Source organism: Coturnix japonica, chromosome 2, assembly GCF_001577835.2.
Source record: "Coturnix japonica isolate 7356 chromosome 2, Coturnix japonica 2.1, whole genome shotgun sequence".
Lineage (NCBI taxonomy): Eukaryota > Metazoa > Chordata > Aves > Galliformes > Phasianidae > Coturnix > Coturnix japonica.
Window position 1 is genome coordinate 26,131,935 of NC_029517.1, and position 17,732 is coordinate 26,149,666.

Genomic DNA, 17,732 nt, shown 5'->3' on the forward strand with positions numbered 1-17,732 from the left:
TTCCTCCCCCCGCGAGCAGCCCGCAGTGGCACGGCCGGGCGGAGGGGGCGGCCGCAGCGGCGCCGTGTGTCAATGTGTCCGTCCTTCACTCCTCCATTGTCTGCTGCCTCCAGTGCCGCTGCCGCGCCTGCCGTCCCGGAGCGCGCACCCACCCGACAGGTGCGGGGGAGCCGCGGGCAGCGCCTCGTCCCGCGGCCGGGCGCGGGGCTGGGCGGGCGGGGGGGGACGGCGGGGGGAGCGGGAGAAGCGCGGCTGCCATGGCAGGTGTGGGGAAGCGCGGCCGGGCCGCCTCGTGGCCTCGTCCCGCGGCCTCGTGCGGGCGCCCCACGCGGGTGCTGCTCCTCGGCCCGGTACCGGAGCGGCGGGGACGGGGAAAGGAAGCGAGGTGGCCTGAATGGATGAAGGGAAATGGCGTGTTGGGAGCGCGCCGCGCCGCGCCTTTTGTTAGAGCACCTTGCTACGTTACAGCGCGGAGGAGCAGCGCTTTGTTTCGGCTCCGACTTTCCGCTCCTCGGCCGGGGCTGAGGGCGGCCCTGTTCCTTCTGCTCTTCTGCCCCTGCTCTGCTGAGCGATCTCATCTTCTTAGCGGTTGATTTTGGAGGCGTACGTCCTCCTCACCCACCTGAACGACGCTTACGGGCCGTGACCCGGCCGCTTATTTGGTGTTTGTTTGTGGAATATCTCTGACATGCTGCTTTCGTCCCGTATGTCACGTTTGCCCGTGCCTCGGCGTGTGCCATTAGCGCTGCTGGCTGGCGGTCTGCGTCCTGACCCAGAGCCCAGCACGCTTTCTAGGGCTGCCATATCTTCTGTTCGGCGCCGTGTGACTTTAACAAAGCGGCCGAGCTCCGTGTGCTTTAAAAGTCAAGGAAATACGGGGACATCGCTGACAGCGAATCGTATCAACACGTGTAACCGAGTGGGGGCTGCGTGCTTACAGCGGGGCTCCGGGTTTTACAGGTTCCTTTGGCTTCTTGTGGGAGACCAAAAATACCTCGAAGGAAATGCCCGCAGCGCAGAAGTGCTTTTTATACTCCGGTCCAGAAAGATCTCCCTGTGCTGTGTAGACAGATGGCTGTGTCGGCTCAACGTGAAGGCTGAATTTAGGGTCTTTTGTTGGTTCGCTGTAGGGTGTTAATTGTACCCGCTGTGAACTAATTTTGGGATGTTGTTGAGCACTGATAATCTACTACTAAACAACGGGAGTGTATGTATTCCATAATGACCTGGACTGGCTGCCTTTCCTATTCCATAATGACCCGTGTGCAAAAATAACACCATAAAAACATATTCCTGTATAATATTCTTACAGTCATAGCACTTTAGTTCACTGGGCAAATGAAGCTTTTCCTCCCTGAAGTTCATTGGGTGGCTGAGGTTGGGAATGCTCTTTAAGAGGAAATAGCACAATATGGAGGTTGCTTTGAAAGTAATGCCTTCTATTTTATGACGCTGGCCTACAATGTCAGACATAAATGTTGATGGTATAGGAGTAGATACTGAACCCTTGCCACCAGTATTACTCTGTGTTGCTGTGTGACAGATGGCAGCAGAGGGACAGTGACAAAATGGCATTAGATATGAAATTGTGTGTGAATCAAAGGTGTGCAGTTGAATTCCTCCATGTGAAAGCAATTGCAGCTATTGACGTTCATGGACACTTGTTGAACATTTATAGAGACAGAAGAGTGGATGTGAGCACAGTGATGCAATGGGTGGTGCAATACCAGGAAACAGCTGGTCACCTCCACTGGGTGTAGACTTCTGGAAGCCTGGTATACATCACTTGTTCATCACATGTGAAAATGTGCAATTATTGGTGGTGCCTATGTTGAAAAGGAGTTCTTTCTAGCTTAGAATTTGCTCTATCAAATAGTGGTACTGTGCTTTTTGTATCTCTTGTGGTTTCCATGGAAATAAATCCCTTCCCCAGGGAGGTGGTTGAATTGCCATCCCTGGATGTGTTTAAGAGCCGTTTGGATGTGGTGCTCAGGGATATGATTTAGCAGAGGGTTGTTAGAGTGAGGGTACTATGGTTAGGCTGCGGTTGGACTTGATGATCTTCAAGGTCTTTTCCAACCTGGGTAATTTTATGATTCTATGAAATAGGAGGCATGGCTTCCAGAGCAACCTGAGTAACTTAGCATGCTTCTTTTACCTATCAAAGGTTTCTGTGTGACCTCCAGTCCAGCAGTAAGCAGATATTTCACAATCTTCTGTTTATTCTTGCAATATCCTGCTGAGGAAATGAAGTGCTCCTGCCTCCATTTTATGCACGTTTTATTTGAAGCGTGGGGACGTCAAATGACTGTTCCACAGCAGTACAGGAAGTCTGTGTCAGGGTGGGGAACTGGAATCTGAAAATGTAAGCTCTGAACGCTTTTTTTTTACTGCTTAATGTATTTTAGGTACTTTATTTTTTTACATAATACATAAGTTGTGGGCATTGTGTAAATAATATAATAATTTCACATTGAGAATTACAGGGGGGGGAAGGAAACATTAACCTCAGTGAGACCCCACGTTTAGGTTTCAAACAAATATCATCTATAGGAAATTCCGTATTCCCTCATCAGGTTATTTATACGTCTGATGCTTCTGGTTTATAAGGTTGGCACAAATGGTGATACGTTTTTCCCCCTCCGCTTTGCTGCTGCTTGTGTGTGCATTACTGCTCATGGGAGACGTGTATGATGGCTATTGTAATGAATGAGTAAGTGATTCTAAACACCTGATGCTTTCTGCAAGTGTGAAGAGCAAGGATATAGCAAGGATTTCTTTAGTTGAGTATTAGTAACAACCCGTTCTGGTATACAATAATTTTTTAGGGATTAAGCTAGGGCAGAAGCTGTTCTGTTCCTTGGAGAGTATGGTGTGAAATGGCTTTAGGATGTGAAAGGGAGAAAAAAGGAGATGCTGAACTCGTTTCACTGGTTTCAAGCTGTTTTCTCCCATTCTGTCTAGTGACTGTCACCTGTTCTTGGCTTGCTTGAATTCTGATGGTTGTCCTCTCTTGCTCTCCTGCTGGCTCAGAGATCGTATACCCTCTCTGTGCCAGATGATCAGAAACTTACTCTGGCACACTGCATTTTATCAAGGGAGAAAATACAAGAACAAGTCAAACAAGTATTCACACAGCTTATTCTCCTAGCTTCCATCCTGCTGGCTCATAGCTAAGGACCTTCTAAACACATCTTTGTTTTTGCCTTTGTACTTGATAGCCTGCAGTGGTGTTGTGGGTTGTTGGTTTTATGGAACGTATGTAAACTTTGCATCTGCAGCATCCTTTCATAGCTGCATGGAGGGGAGAAAAAGAAGATCTCCTTTAATGTGCTTTTAAACTTGACACTTTATGGCTGCTTTTATTTCCCCTCCCCTGTCCTAGTTCCTCTTTTGAGAGTTTATGGAAAAAATTATTCCCTGTTCACCCTTGACAGGCAGTCATGGCTTGAGAGACCTGTATCATCCCACACCACTGTTTTTTTGCCAACCTGAAGTATTAATTCCGTGCAGCCATTCCTATGTAGTAGCTGCTTCACGTGGCTCTCATGTCTGCTGTTGTGAAATGGTTCCACGTTCTGCACTGCCTGTGCTGTGGAGAATCTCCTTAGCGTGGGGCTGATGCTGTGGGACAGATCTCTGCTGAGTCCTGGACCTACTGACTCCAATCCTGATAATGACATCCTGCCAAAGAGAACAGTATCTAACAGGATTATTCATTTAGATCAATTCAAGTTCATGCAAGTTCAAGGCTTTTTTTTTTTTTTTTGTAGCTAGAAATATCCTGTTTTTTCCTCTCTAATATCTTCAGATATGTTACATTTTTCTTTTTCTTTTTTTTTTTTCCCAGTTGGTTGGCATTGTTTAACTCCCACTTCCTTAAGTATTTTTGTTTGATTGTAAATGCTTTTAATTTAGGTTTCTAATGCATTTGCTTCTCGTGACAGCTGCTCAATCTATGATCTAATCTGCTAATGCTGCTAAGACTTATTTTGTACCGAGGGTAGATTATGAAAATACTTCAAAGGAACGACTGAAAGCTGCTGTGGGCTGGAAAGCACGATAAATGCTCAAACACAATAGCTCGATCTTTGAAGGGCAGGGTATTCCTATAGCTGGGCTGTTCCCAGAGATGTGGACAGAGATGTCTGCCTGCTATCGGTTCCCTGCGGCACCTTGCACAAGGTTAGGCTTTCTGTACACTTTGACATTTAGGAGCAATATCAGCTCTTAAATCTAGCTGCATCCAAAGCATGGCAAGGTGAGAACGGCACTTGCTTGGTCTTGTTTTGAACTCTAACTGTTGGGAAGGATTCTCAAGCAGAAGGAAACTGAAACATGCTAACAGAGTTTCAGATCCAAACTATCAGGTGTGTTCTCCAGCTGGAAACAGGACAGAGCAATGCAAAAGTATCAGGTCGAGACTTGAAGGTTTATGTACCAGTGTAGTCCCTTTTGACAGGGCACGTTAATCTGACTTGGTGAGTCTGGTGATGGTTTCCCCTTAGGCTTGATGTAGGGCTGAGCAGAGCCAGCTCTGGTGTTTTTGCACCCTGAATACAGGTAATGTAGCTGCCATCTTTGTAGAGGTTTCTTTTGGGAAAACTCACAGGTTTGCTTGTAGTGGCCACAAAATGCATTTTTTTTATACATGCTTTTATTTCTAGGTGTATCTCTGATTCCAAATAGTGCGAGGGCAGCCCATGTAGTTTTCCCTGGGTAGGGAGTGTACAAAGAAAGGTTTTGAGGTGCACAAGTGTGGTGATGATGGGGGTTATGTGCATCAGGCAGCCAGCCAAGCACCTCTGTGAAATTAAGTTCTTTATGTGATGAAGAATAATGATGATGGAGGCGTGTGTGCTAAAAGTATCTAATTAGATGTAACCTACAAATATATTTTTTAGCTAAGATTATTTAAACTCTGTCTAATGGTCATCTACAGAGAGCTGCACCTGTTTGTAGGCCTGAGGTGACTGTTTAGGATAGATGAGCAAAAGTATATATTAAGTAGGTATGTGCTATTATGTTCTGATTGTTTTGGGAAGACTTTTTCATTTCTCAGTTTTTCTATTCTTATTTGTAGCAGAAATGCTGAGTTAGGGCTTCAACCAGTGATTGAGCACCTGGTGGGAAGGCAGGGCCAGCCCAGGGAGCTCAGCTCTGTGCAATGCTTCTGAGTGACCGGAAGGGATGGAGCCAGGATCCATCCCTTCCCAGACCTCATTTGAGGTTGGCAGTGGAGGTAAGGGTATCTCACTGGTGATCCTTTCATACTTGAGTCTTTCCAGGGTTAAACAGATTCTTTCCTTTGCTTCAGTGTCCATGGCTACTGTACTGGGCATATTCTTACTTGCTACAACCTAGCACTCTGCTGTTCCTCTGTCATTGCTGCGCTTTCCATTGCATTGTAGCGTTACATTATTCTTCCCTTTCAAATTTGAGAATTCTTACGTTTGTGTTGCACATCTGGCAATAGGCTGCTGTTATGTCTGTCTCACTGCCCAACCCTGGAAGTGAAAAAAATTCCATTCTGATTCTATCATCTATAGTGAATTTTGCTTGTGAACTGCCCTGGTTACCTATTAAACACTGAATTTGATTACTGATACCATTTCTTTTTCCACTTGATCCATTATGATTAAATACAAGTTCTCCACTCAGCTGTCACAGCACTTTCTTGTTAATTTAAAATAGCAATTATCTCTTTAAGGATATCTAAAATACTCAAGGTTCATTCGGTGGTAATGCTGGTATGACAAAGGAAAATTGACAAATGGGAAAATCTATTGCTTCTCCCTAGAGAAAACAGAATGTGGAGTGTGGTGCCTGAGAAACCTTCCAGCCTCACTGTGCCATGTGTAAATCAAAGTGTAGATCTTGTAGGAGGCTGCAGAGGTCAAAGCTAGTCTAAAGTAAAACAAGAGCCCAGCCAGCAAAGCATAAATGTAGTGGTGTGGTGCTTGTATTTAAGGCAGCATAATGGATGTGGAGTCTCCTTTATGCCATGAAGCTGAGAGCAGAGTGAAATACTCAGGTTTTGAGGAAGAAGTATTGACAAGAAGGATTGACATTAATAAGGCCAGGGCATCCCTGGTGCACCTCCTATGCTGAGGGAAGCAGCTGGGAGGTGAATGGGGAGCAAGCATGGAAGCTGGAACCCGGGTAACGGCTGGTATATATGGTAGGTAGCAGCTTTGTTCCTGTTGTCTTGTTCCCACTCAGTCTTTAGGAATGCTTTTCTCACCAAGAATGTTTTAATATAACCAAAAAGCTTCCTCTGTATAAAATACATTATCTTTTTTTTTTAAAGTTATGTTTTGTCTTTCACATTCCTGGAAAGCAGGAAAACATTTCCAAGAAATATCTGAGTAGTAATTCCTACCGTAACAGTGACTCTGCAACAGCTGTTTGTTTCTATGCTTCATAAAGCTTTTACATTGGAAATGTGGGTTAGGAGCAGTGCTTGCATTGAGGTTGTTCCGCAGAGTATTTTAAACTGATGGAGTATTTCATACACAGGCATGTTTTGGAGTCTTGCATTTGCTCTGCGTTGAGTTACTCCTAATGTCAGTTGCAGACACTTTGTACAGCAATTGTTTGCAGTTATTGCAGACTCATAGTAGCAGACGAGATCATTGCTTCCAGCCAGCTGTAAGAAGGATGGATTATCTCTGGTGAGCATTAGAATTGAGGACAGACAGAACATGCAAGGAAAAATGCTTGACACAGTCTGGGACGGAAAGGTCAGTTGGGGGAAGAGGCAGGAAACCTCTGATGTCTTAAATCCCAGTGAGCTACACCCTTCTGCAGCTCCTTCAGCTACTCCAGATGAAACAATTAACTACAGCTCTGGGGTTGCAGTTCCTTGTAATAACCACTGTTTAATGTGCTTTGGGGTTTTTTTTTGTTTTTTTTGAGGTATGTTTTCATGCAGAAAAAGAGGTCTAAGCAGCTCAGCAGTTTGTAGTTTGCAGGCTTAGATGATCCCTTCATTTTAGCTTTTGTTTCTATGAATTAAGTCTAGAAATGATCCAGTGAAGTTATTATTCTGATAAGGCGCAGGATGTGAAATCTTAGCAACATGTTACTGAGCAGTGATAGGCAGAGGGCTACTCACTTGTTTGCCTTTAATATTGGAAAAACAATATAGTCTTGTTGTTTTAAATGGTTGAGAAGAGCCCTTAAGAAAAGAAATGGAGACTAGGAGATGCTTCAGCATCTGCAGCCTTTTCTGTGTTAGCCAACATGGATGCAATTAGTTTGGTCAGGAGATCAGCTTGGGTGTTTAATGCCCTCTGTGGGTTGCCTTTGCCTCCTGGGTGTGGCTCCCTTCCCCATTTCCCTGTGTTTTGTGTTAAACAGCTGCTGGCAAGTTCTTTGGTCAAAATATGTTTGCATTCTGGCATGTCTCTGGGGTGCAAAGGTGCTGCTGTGGCATGAAGAGACTGTCTCCATGACCGAACAGATCTACATTTGGGGGATTTTAGCATCAATTCACTTCCTAAAATCAGAAAAGTCTCCTTTGTTATTTTTTCCTCTCCCTCATAGTACAATTGATGCAGATGCTGTTAACTGTTTTTTCTTTCTTTGTTTTGGATAAGTTTCTTTCATAAAGCCATGAGGTGTAGCACTGAAAGGTGGTACGTGCTTGTTTTTCATTGAAACTTAATGTAATTCATAGGAGCTTTTTTAGATGTCTGAAATCCATGTTGAGGAGCTATGGGTTAACTGGTCTGTCTTTCTGAAGTCCTCAGAGAAACAAACCAAGCCTTTCATTGTCTTTTATTCAGTTCAAGACAACAAACCCTTTATCTGTCTCATTAAAAAACCTTCTGCATTCTTAGTGTCATGCATTCCTGTAGAGAATCAGCTGTACAAATGTAATGTAGCTTTTATTCACATTCACTTCCACGTGCATTTCAGGGGGCTGGAGCACCTCTCCTATGATGAAAAGTTGAGGGAACTGGGATTGTTTAGCTTGGAGAAGAGAAGGCTCTGGGGAGATCTCATTGTGGCCTTTCAATACTTGAAGGGAGTGTATTAACGGGAGGAGAGGGGATGGCTGTTTACAAGGATGGATAGTGATAGGACTAGGGGGAATGGTCTTAAACGGAGACAGGGGAGGTTTAGGTTGTATATTAGGAGATAGTTTTTCACCCAGAGGGTGGTGATGCACTGGAACAGGTTGCCCAAGGAAGCTGTGGATGCTCCATCCCTGGAGGCATTCAAGGCCAGGCTGGTTGTGGCTCTGGGCAGCCTGGTCTGGTGGCTGGCAACCTTGCACATAAAAGGGGGTTGAAACTGGATGATCATTGTGGTCCTTTTCAACCCAGGCCATTCTGTGATTCATTTTCATGTGCATGCCTACAGACATGCATTCAGTGGAACATTTATTATGCCACCTGCAGAAGTAGGTTGCTGATGCTGGTCTTTCTGTTTCATGAAGAATGATGCTTTAAACAATAACATAGATTTCCCTATTAATAGTGTCAAGTACCATTGTGCTGAGCTGACACCCATACGGGTCAAACAACTGCAGGCCGGATGCACGCTGCTGCTGGAGGAAGCAGGGCTGGCTAGCGTGGTTTGTGCTCATTCAAAAAGTTCTTCAACCTGTTCCGGTGATTGTGATGCAGGGGTTAGAAATGAGTAACTTCTGTGTGAGTTGCTGGTGGCAGGAAAGCGGGCTGGGTTCGGGTGGGTGCTTGTGGTCTCACACTGAGCCCATTCACTGGGAGTGTTTGTGGTGAAGTGGTTGTGAAACTTCTCAGCACACAGTGGAAGTTCTGTGAATCATTTAAGAAATACAAGCAGTGAAGTCTACTGATTTACCTATGGAAGCGAGAATTTGCTGTTAGCAATTGCAATTGTTAACCGTGGCTGTATGCTGAAACTCCAGCTCTGTCTGAGATGCTTTGTCCTGTTGCTGTGTTAAAGATTTTCACACACTGTAAGCTGACAAATGTGAATTTCTGTAGCACTGTAGAGGCAGATGACAGAAGCTGGAAATGTATGGCCCAGTCACTTTGATCCAGTTCAAAAGGCTGAAGCCTGTTTATGGAGGACTCTGATAAGATCTTACCCAAAGGTTGGCAAGCAAAATATTTTAGACAAGCTGTTTTCTGGAATTGTTTACTTTTCTCCACTGATGGTGAAAAGAGCCAAAGGTTTCAAGGTCACACTTAGAGGTCCGTTCTTGGTTATTTTTTTACTTAGGTCAAATGAATGCTGTCCTTGGGGTCTGACAGCTGGCTGCTCAGTCAGGAAAGTGGGCATGGGTTTGGTGTAGCTGACTGCATGGTGAGATGATGAGCACTGAAGTAGGTGCTGGTCCTTACACGTAATTGCATTGTTTTCCTTGTCTTTTGCTCCAAGCAGAGCTGACAGCTGTCCTTCCTTCCACTTAAAGCATGTGGAAGCCCCTCAGGAGCAGCTGTGTCATTGTTCCTGTCCTCAGCTGGGATTTTCTGTCTGTATGGTGGAACGTGGTTTTGTATCGGGCAGCTTGCTGGTTCATGAGTGGAAATCCATAGCTGGCTCAGTGTGGTATTTGTGTGGAGCCAGGATGAGTAGAGTAGGATTGATTTGTAGAGTGCTACTTGACAGAGCCAAATTAATTATTTCTTCCCAACATTTCGGGTGCAGTTTGGGGAGCTGTCCCACAGCCAGAACCCCCAGTTTATGCTGTGTACCGTGGCTGCTGCTTTGTGACTGCACTTAAGTCTAAAGTTTCTCTTAAGTTATGCTAAAACACTGCCTGCAGCTTTGAGTCACTCGATTGTAATTCCAATCAGAATGTCTCATGAACACATCCTCAAAGGAGCAAAACTATCGAGACACATTCTTTGGGATAGTGTGATTGACGCTCAAGTCTTCTGAATGTTGAAGGGATGAAAGATTGGATTACCAGTACAGACACATTCTTAGTTTTATACATATGTATAAATGTGTTGCATTTAGTGACATTTATGTCAGATACAACGTGGAAAAAAAAATTTGAGAAGAGAATCTGAACTCTTGAAATGGGAAAATATGAGGTGCCAAGACAGACTTCCATCTGTTCTGATGTGTGAGCAGTCGGTATGGATGTGCATGTTTGTGTTTTTAGTGAAGATAGAAACGTAACCAAATTGCTCTGACTTTTCATTACGTCTTTTTCTTCTTTAAAAAGGAGCTCTTGCCATAGATTTTCATTATTTGAATGCCTGACACCAGAGATCTCCTGGAGGAAAAAAAAATACATTCTAAAGTATGAGTAGGAAGCCTATCCATCTCTGTATGCACTCTGCCTTTCTTTCTACTTTGAAAGCTAAGAGGTTGTTTGTATTTGGTTTTTTATTTAGATTGGTTTGGTGTATTTTTCTTTTGTGTTTTTGCTCTTCAGTGTTTATGTATTCTTATAACACTGACATCAATTCTGAAAATTCAGGTGTCATAATGCTAAGACTGACATCACATGGAACAGCAGGAGAAAGAGGAACTAGAGTAAAGCAGCTGCCTGCAAGTACGTATTTAACATTGGTGTGCTTCTTCTTTTGGCATTCATAATGAAAGACAGCCAGTTTAAATGCATTCCCTCTTAAAAAAACCAAAACCAAACAGAAACAACAAGAAGTTTATATCCTCTTACAAAATCAGTAATGCAGCGTGCTGACTCACATCAGTTCTCAGCACTGGAGCAGGTTGCCCAGCATGGTGGAGGATGCCCCATCTCTGGAGACATTCAAGCTCGGAGCAACCTGATCTAGCTGTAGGTGTCCCTGTTCTTTGCAGGGGAGTTGGACTAGATGGCCTTTAAAGATCCGTTCGAACTCAAATGATGTTGTGATTCTCTTGTAATTTTTGTTGTTTTTCCTCTCTCCTTGGCCTTAGTGTTTTTCCACCTAGCTCACTGTGCTTTTGGCACAGTACTCACAAGTGCATTATTTTGCAGTGGGGGTTTAACTCTTGCCCTAAGTGTGAGTTTAAGGGACAGCCTTTCTTGGAGTAATGTTATGGAGCTATGTGGAATAGAATATTCCCATAACTTTTCCCACAATGCTTGATTTACAAACTAAGACATGTTGCCCTTTGTTCCAGTGTCTGGTCCCTGAAAATGGCCTGTGGTAGGTGGATAGGATTGGTTGGTTTGTTGGTTTTTGTTGTTTTTAATAAATATTGTGTAGAAAAATAAACAGCTAGGAGTACTGCTTGTTTTTTAATTTATATGTTTGTCACACTTGCAGCAATTTTCAGTGTAGGAGGTTGTATCATCCTTGTGCTTGATAGTCTATCTCTTGGATGGTATCTTCACGAATTCATCTTAAGAGCTTTAGAGTTTCTGCGCAGAGCAGAAGAAATTATGTTCTGAAGTAAGACTGAGAGCTCTCAGTTGGCTGCCAACTTTTGTAGAGTAGCAGCTGCTGTGCCTCTCTCTGCTTGTTCAGTCTTTGCTGTCATTTTCCTGACCTGCCAAGGGTAACAGTGGGTTATGTAGGCGCTCTGTACCACACGTTGCTGGATGATGTTGCCATAGAATTAGCTAATACTACAAGGAATTGTATCAGTCTGCCTATAAGCCAGTTATCTGTTTTCGTAAGGAAGGTGCCTGGGTGTTTAGTACTTGTATCACCTACTTCAGGAGTTGGATCCCTGCAATGACTGTGTGCTGTAAGTGTAGTCAGCCAACTGGGAGGAGGAGGAAGCACCCCAGGGAGCAGGAGGCTTTGGGGATGCAGTGATGCAAGTCAGTAGCAGGCTTATGTGCTGTCCAAGTGAATGCTGCTAACAGCATGAGTTGCTCTGTTTGGAATAGCTGACATGGCGCAAAGTGTTGTGCGTTTCTCCTGCTGGCTCTTGGTTCCACCTTTTGGTAGCAAGAAATTCTAGAATTCACATATCTGAAAGCTCGTTTATTACCCTGCAGGTAAAAAGTCTTGCATTAACTTGGTGAACTGCTTTCCCTTCTGAAAATGTATTCTGAAGGAATAATTAGGGAATTGCATCTTAAAACTTGATTTCAGTCCTCGCTGAAGCTGAGGCCTTCACCAGTTGCATGTCTGTAAGAGGTGCTGACTATTAATATATCCTTCCTCCGATTACTGTATTTAGTCCATGAAATGCTATACTGTTAGCAGCTGGGAGGCATGGCTTTCTGCAGAATTGACGCTTGGCTTTCATTCGTTTATTTAATTCCAACCCTTACTGTGTTGATGACAGCACTGGAGTTTTCAGATCCTGCAGTGCTGTAACCTGCAGGTGCTGGTGGGCTCCTGTGCTCTCACTGCTGCTCAGAACTGCAAGACAGCAAGAGGAAGAGAACCACCACATCTCTGATTTTCCTGTTGTGAGGGTTGAGTTGTATGAGCAGGGTTGACATGGAAAATTCAGCTGTCACCATGCACTAAAAGAGAGAAACAGGGTGGACTTGAGTGGAGGATCAGTTCCATATGTGAGAAATCTGCTCTTCTTGAACTTGCCTACATTACTGATCTGTTATTACGTTGCCTTGTCTCTGACAAACCTCATTGCTGGCAGTGAAGCTTCTATGATATTTTTATAATGTAATTTCTGCTGTTTACTTGTAGGCTTTGGTTTGTTGCCGATTAGACTATTTGTGCAAAGGAGCAATATAAAGTGGCTTCAGTGAATGGTTGTTTCTCAATGTATTGTGAACAGCAATATAGCTTTCAGCTGTACACCTTTCTCTACTAGACATTGCTTAATAGAGAATTGAGCTAACTTGTAGCAGCAGTGCCTTTATAGCTATGTTTTTTGCAGAACTTCAACTAGGCTGCCTTTCCTTCAGCAGAGTCCTTACAAGACAAACAGCACAGCTAATGCTCTGCTGAATTAATCAGTCCTGTTTTAGCATCCACTCAGTCTACTGAAAATGGTATCTTGCATTAAAACAAAAAGTATTCCTTATCTTTGGAGAAGTATTGTGTTCTTCATTTTCTGTGTTATCCTGTTATTCTGTCAATCCTTTTTTATCCTCTACTTTTTCTAAGGGGTTTTTCTGCTGACAAGCTTTGAGTTGGATGACTACCATCACCTTAAAACTGGTATTCAGATCCAAAGTGATCTGTGGCAATACATCATCTCTGTTTTCTTGGGAGTACTTGAGTTAAAAGCACAGCAGTGGGAGAGAGCTCTCCACTGAAAGGCTCCCATTAATACCTTCCCCTCTCAGAATTGTATCCAGCTCCTCTTAGCTTCTGAGAGAAGCCTTGTTACTGAAAGATAGCTTTTTTTTTTGTGTATGTCAACCCAAGTGCATGATTTCATTTGCTTGACTTGTATTTTTACCTGTCAATGACTGAGAATCTTTTTTCTGTTCCTTTTGGCTGTACCGTGACTCATGTATATTACATGTGGTTGCTGATGAGACACAGAAATCGTTGCCTTAGTGGTTCAATATGCAGTTTTCTGACTTCATAGAGTACATTGGGAGTGCTTCAGCTGTGGGAGGTTTCTACTTTGTTTTCCCCTCCTTATTCAACTGAGCTGCTTCTTTAGACATTCTTGGTCAGTGACTGAATAAATGCCTGCAATACATGCAGTGGATACGTGCATTGAGTTGTGTATCTAATTCAGTCTGTTACTGTGAAGTAGCAGCTGTGGGGCTCTTTGGGTTTTTTCCTCTGAGAAACACATCCCTGTGCATCCCAGTTCAGCAGTTAGGTGACGTGATTTATGCACGTTCCAGTGAGCTTTGTCTTCTCCTTTTTGTCTGCACTTCTGTAGTTGTCAACTGGGTAATGAATCACAGATCGTGCAGAATTCCTGACTGGACTGTTTTGCATGAGCATGATTCTTTTATTTTTTTCCTTTTAATGTGATTTCATTCTATTCTGATAATTGTTTTCTACCAGTTGAGTACTTGCTACAGAATGAAACAAGCTCCAGTTGCTTTTCATTAAGTCTAATGGGAGAGAGGAAACAAAAAAGAAACAAGTGCTTTTATTACAGTGAGTGCTTACTCTGGTGTGGAAAAACACTGTCCTGTGATAGAAAACAAAAAAATAAGGAAATTTTTCAGAGCTTCTGGAAAGCTCTTTTAGGAAAGACAGAGTGCACTCACTGCTCTTGTAGAATACCTGCTACAACACTATCTTAAGAATACTAAACGTGATATCTGCTGGTAACTGTGGCGTGTTTCCAAGTATGAGATTAAAGGTCAGAATCTGGTTGTTTCATCCACTGTAATATCATAAGCAAAAATAATCCATGACAGAAGATGTATTTTCCTGCAATAAACATGTGGATTAACAGTGTTGTTTTCCAAATAAATACTGAAACAGGAGGTCGATACGCAGTCACACAACTGTAAGTTAATTATTAATCCCAGCCTGTAGCCATTGAGATCATACATGGCGTAAAGCTTTGGGGGAATCTTGAACTGGCTGGGGCCTGGCTTCTGCTTTCTTGGCTACCTGTAATGATCAGGATCCCTGGGATAAAGGTGTCTTCAATGCTGTAAATCTAATGGAGATCTTTGCAGGCAAGTTAGCAAGATAAAGCCTGCTGTGAGATGCTTGCAGAGGGAGATCTCAACAGGGCCTGAGCATCACAGCTGAAAGTGGGAAGCCTGACAAGGATTTGGCAAAGCCGTGTGGCTGCATCATGTCCCTCTGTCCTAATGTCCCCATAAATGCTTTGTTCCTCTGCACTGGTGATGATTTATGGTCTTTCTACCTCCAGGTTCTGTTAGTCCACGCTCCTGCTGCCTTCCCAGCAGTGAAGGCAACTGCTTATCTTCTTCCCTGCTGCTGGCATGAGTTATTTAATCGGCTTTTAATATATTGTCTTCTTGCTGAAAGAAGAAAAAAGCCCCAGATCTAAGCCTGAGACTTTATGATGAAAAGCTGAAAATGTGTAATTGCTCTCCTGGATGAAAAAGACCCAGTAAAACCTCTTAATGTCCTGCATGGAAAGGCTTGACCTTGATATTGGGTTTTTTGCATAGGAAAATATGACCTTGATATGTGTCTTTTTGCTGGTGCATGGCGTCATATCTGTCAGGGGGAAGTTTCACTGCTATGAAGCAACTGGTTCTGAATTCATCATAAGCTTGTTCATATTTGAAAAGTCTCAAGTGATTCTGAGATTTTTGTTCAAGTGTAAAACGATGCTTAGAAAAATAGATTTAGTTGGGATAAAGGTTTCCAGTATTTATGTGTTAAGCTTAAGGTATGCATTTCCAAGATGAAGCGTTGTCAGTATTTCAGATTGGCAGAAACATCAGCCCTGTTGAGGCTTTAAATAATTCAGGAGTTAATCATCATAAGAATTTCCTTGTGGCATGGATAAAAGGCTGCTTATCCCTAAATTTTTAGCAAGTTTGAATTTGCTCAAAGCTTTGCACTTTGTCGATGTTTTTATTCTATTAGTTAACACTGGTTTTATTGATTACTAAAACTTTACTAATTGTGCTGCAGGGGTTGTTCAAATATTACAATTGCTGCGTCGCCAGCTCTTGCAACTTGAGTGCTTCTTAAGTGTGAATCTGTTTTGTAGAAGCCTCTCAAGGAAAGTGAGAGTGCAGTTTGAGAAGCTGTTTAAAGTCAGGTAGTTTTTAATTTTTGATTGACTTTTGTAGCTGCAAGTCAGTTACCAGCAGTCTCAGACCTGTTCTGACTGGTACCTGGCTGTCTGATGGCAACGCTGTCTGTGTCCTGCTTGAGGCAGCCCAGCTTGGCTTGTGAGATACCTGCTTCTTAAACACCAGGGAGCTGGTTGTGCAGTTTGAACATGAATTTTCTACTGGAGGTCTTCTAGACCTAAAACAGAGAATAAACAGTGCAATGGCTTTTGCTGAGCTTCTCCCATCTGCTATGGCAGGGTGGAGTCTGTACAAAGTATGCTAAGAAGCTGTCATTTCCACATCTCTTGCTGGCAACTCATACAAATCCTAGAGGATATTGAGCTCTAAGACATGAGTGTTGTTTCAGGTTTTCTTTCTGGGGATGTTTCCATCTTACCCTTACTCATCCTTTTAGCCTTCATGCCTCAGAAACCATTCTGACTTAGCTAGCTGGCATTTCAAAACTCACCTTTGCTTTGAGCTGTCTGGTGTCTTTCATAATGTAAAACATTTGTAAAAGTTCAAGGTTTGAGAACTATATGACATCTGATAGACATGCTTAATATGGTTCTATGAAATGCAGTGCTTTGTGCATATTTGTACACTACCATGCTGAACCTCGAACTTTCAGCCATCACTTCAGGGCTGCTGGTTGTCAGTAAGTTCTTGGTTATTTGTTTGTTTTCATCATATTCACTTCAAATTTTAAATGATCACACAGGCATCTGTTGTAGTGGCAGCAGCACTTCAAAACTTACTCGCTGTACCTGGTGTCATTTGCACTAGAGATTGGTCCTGGGTTTGTCGTAGATTGCTGGGTTTGTTTTGCTCAGGCTCATGTTCTTGCAGTCGCTTGGTGACTGTGTCTTTGCTACTGCTGGGCCAGTGCCTTAGGGAGTGCCTTATAAAGCCTGACCCTCACTCGAACGGATTAAAGTGCAGTGTATTTAAAGCTAAATATAGAAGGCAGATCTCTCATTCCTAGTAATTAACCGTTCAAGTGTATCTTCTGTTGCACTGACCTCTACTCATTTAGTCTGCCACAAGTGGCAACTCCTACATTAACTTCTTTTTCCTTTTTCTCTCTTGTTCCCAGATGTCCTATAGGTCATATTTTTAATTATTTTGAACATGAGCAGTTTTAAAATCTGATAACCTACCTTAAGGTGCGTACTACTCTTCGAGCAGTTTAAAAATACTCCACATCAAAAGTGGTCAAGAAGGCCAGTGGCATCCAGGCTTGTCTCAGGAATAGTGTTTCCAGCAGGAACAAGGAGGTAATAATCCCTCTGTACTCAGCACTGGTGAGGTTGCACCTTGTGTACTGCGCTCAGTTTTGGGCCCTTGCTACAAGAAAAATGCTGAGGCCCTGGGGTATGTTTAGAGAAGGGGAATGATGCTGGTGAGTGGTCTGGAGCACAAGTCTTATAAGGGGGTGCTGAGGGAGCTGAGATTGTTTAGTCTGGAGGAGGCTCAGGGAGACCTTATATCTCTAACACTACCTGAAAGGAGGTTGTACTGAGGTGGGGGTTGACCTCTTCTCCTGTGTAACTAATGATGGGATGAGAGGAAATAGCCTTCTGTTGCACCAGGGGAGATTCAGATCGGATATTAGGAAATATTTCTTCTCAGAAAGTGTGGTTATGCACTGGGGCAGGCTGCCCGAGGGGGTGGTGGAATCACTGTCCCAGGAGGTGTTCAGGAAGTGTGGATGTGGTGCTGAGGGACATGACTTAGTCATGTAGTGGTGAAGAGTCAGTGGCTGGACTTAGTGATCTTAGGGGTCTTTCCAGTCTTAACAGTTGTATGGAGGAAGTCTAGCATTAGAAGTTTAGCATATCCATTTCTGACTTTTGTAGTAAGAGTTCCTTGGCTGAGGTCAGGTGCCCTTGTTCAGTTCTTTGCTCAGAAAGCTGTGTTTTTTTTCCACTAAGGGAGTAGATAGTGCTGGTACCAGTCCAATGGCCGTAAGAGCTGAGGATTAATTCCTACCTGCTATGTGGCTTGCTCAAAGCTTTCTAAAGCTTGTGGGCAAGGGCTGAGGTGTCAGGAGCTAAACAAACATATTTTGTACCTCTATCTTTTATGAATAGATGGTCACAAAGACAAAGCAGGTAAGTGTCACCATGTTTGGTTGGTCCATGGCTGAAGTCTGGCCCGTTGCTCA

The 17,732-nt window shown here is 43.4% G+C and overlaps 1 protein-coding gene across 3 annotated transcripts in view; it reads left to right on the top strand.

Annotated features, from left to right (window-relative positions):
• The first annotated feature begins 27 nt into the window (after window positions 1–27).
• Window positions 28–17,732, top strand: part of BZW2 (basic leucine zipper and W2 domains 2) — a 51,756-nt gene continuing 34,051 nt past the window's right edge. The window contains exon 1 of one of the 3 annotated variants that reach the window (XM_015853747.1): window positions 28–159. The gene's annotated coding sequence lies outside the window, so the exon portion shown is untranslated. Of the gene's footprint in view, window positions 160–10,448; window positions 10,505–17,732 lie in introns of those variants that run through there. The other 2 variants (XM_015853744.2, XM_015853745.1) reach the window with 2 other exon arrangements.